This window comes from Austrofundulus limnaeus, unplaced genomic scaffold (genome assembly GCF_001266775.1).
Source record: "Austrofundulus limnaeus strain Quisiro unplaced genomic scaffold, Austrofundulus_limnaeus-1.0 Scaffold130, whole genome shotgun sequence".
Lineage (NCBI taxonomy): Eukaryota > Metazoa > Chordata > Actinopteri > Cyprinodontiformes > Rivulidae > Austrofundulus > Austrofundulus limnaeus.
In genome coordinates this window covers 783077-785111 of record NW_013952532.1, presented here as the reverse complement: position 1 = coordinate 785111, position 2035 = coordinate 783077, and the positions used below count along the sequence as shown (strand labels likewise).

Below are 2035 nucleotides of genomic sequence, written 5' to 3'. Positions count from 1 at the left end.
TGCGTGATCAGTGGTTCCAGTCGGGCCACTCCTATAAAAAATTTCTGGATCCACCACTGCTTAGAATAACTTAGATCCTTGACAATAATGTCTAGAAGAACATTCCACCCTAAAAAAAATAAAATAAAAATCTAAATTGTGAGCTATAATGTGCTGGTTGTAGCAGCTGCCTCTTCCTGTTCTGACTAACTGATTAGGTATTCACAAACATCTGCAGTTAGCAATTTAAAAAAAAGTAATTGAAATGTGATGGCTGATTAATGGGTCTACCACTATGAATCCTAATCCAGTGAGACAATTCAACAAAGGTAACAACTAAGGACCACTCTGACCTCTTGACCTTACTTTTTTTKGGGGGGTGGGGGGGTGGGGGGGATTCTACGGTTCTGAAAAACACATTGTTAGTAGTTACCAGATCTCAACCATCAAAGCTTAAAGTTCTGAAAAAATTAATGACAGTCAAGAGGATGGCCATGAATCAAGCAGGCCCCCACCAAAAAAGCTTAGTTTACCCATATCCTCTAAAACTGAGAGGYACAACTTTCTCAAATCCCCAGCCGTGCCTCCATATATTGAAATTATCGCAATAAATATAGTATCAAAAGAGCAGCAGCCATGTCCTCTTACCCATCTGTGCCTGTGTCGGATGTCTTTCAGAGGTTCATGGTGCAGGGGAGCCCTGCTGCTCTCAGTCAAGCCTGCTCGCTTTGCTGCGGCAGCCGCTGGACCATCGCATCGGCGGCGGGGGACACTCGGTGATAACCGGAGGAAGGCAGGAGGAGGAGGAGGGGGAGGAGGAGGGGGAGGAGGAGGGTGGCTCTTCGCTGCTTTCAGCCGGGTTACTCTACGGTCATCTCGCCTCTGCTCTCCCCTGGTTGTATCCGGCGGAGCTGCAGCTGAAACCGTCCCGAGCAGGAGTCCTGTCGACCGCGGTGGTGACACAAACCTGCCTTTTACCTCCGGAGGTTATATATATATATTTAAAAAAAATCCAGAAAAAATAATAATAAAATAAGGGGAAGGAAACGCCGAGCTGACTATGAAATTAGCAAAGCCAAACAGTGTAAAATACTAATAAAAAAAGATAATAAGGAACGCGGTGTTGATGGGGGGCGATAGCCGCCGCTGTCTGCCGCCCAGTTCTCCCGTTTTCTGTCGTGTTTACGAGGCTCAGTCGCCTCCTCCCTCCGCCGCTCAGTCCGTGATGCGGCTCCCTCAGTCCCGTGCTCCAGACCCGCTGTGACGCCTGCACCGCTCAGAGGAAAACACACCTCCAGCTTCTCCTTTTTGTTGCTGTTGTTGTTGTTTTTTTACGTCTTCATTAGCTTCCTTCTTTGCAGCGGCATGGAGGAGAAGGTGGAGACGACAGCGCGTGTGTGTTTGAAGAAGGGGGGGCAAGTGGAAGAAACCGAAGGGAGCGGAAGGAGGAGCCCCCGAGACGAGAGCTCCACCCCGTTATGCTGCTTTATCAGCGGGACGATGGGGGCGCAGATTCGGAGAAATCTACAATTCTGAAATATGAGCGGAGGAGGAAGATGAGGGAACGAGGCTCATTAAAAAAAAACCGCTGCTATTCATCCAGGGATGTTTTGAGAACATGTCTTAACATGAATGCCCTTTTTTTATGCTTTTAACTTCACTATTTCTGCAGGACTGATCCAAAATCAAAATGCACACATTCAAAAGGGTTTTATTCCCAAATTCCCCACCGGGTGTAGGGGAAAAAAATGCTGCTGCCTGACAGAGTGGTGCAGATGCAAGAGGTGCTATTTGTGTACTGTGTTTTCTGATATGCACGATGGCCTGCAGGGGGCGCCAGAGGAACCGTGACTCACAGATCAGTTTTGATGACTGCTCACYCATGTCTGTTTCAGGAAAGATAAGACTGGCGTGAACTGCTAGACTGCTACTGAAGCATGTTCAAAATGTCCTAATAAAATAAGCTTAGCTATTTTAAATAATTTACTTGGTATGGAAATATTTATTTAATGAATGAAGACACTCTGGAATGATCAGCTGAGTTTTATTTGCAACA

At 46.6% G+C, this 2035-nt stretch overlaps 1 protein-coding gene across 2 annotated transcripts in view; it reads right to left on the bottom strand.

The window, feature by feature from the left end:
• Window positions 1–1408, bottom strand: part of mgat3b (beta-1,4-mannosyl-glycoprotein 4-beta-N-acetylglucosaminyltransferase b) — a 68888-nt gene extending 67480 nt beyond the window's left edge. Inside the window, exon 1 of one of the 2 annotated variants that reach the window (XM_014015512.1) lies at window positions 628–1408. The gene's annotated coding sequence lies outside the window, so the exon portion shown is untranslated. The remainder of the gene's footprint in view (window positions 1–627) is intronic. The other variant, XM_014015511.1, reaches the window with a different exon arrangement.
• Between the last annotated feature and the right edge of the window lie 627 nt (window positions 1409–2035).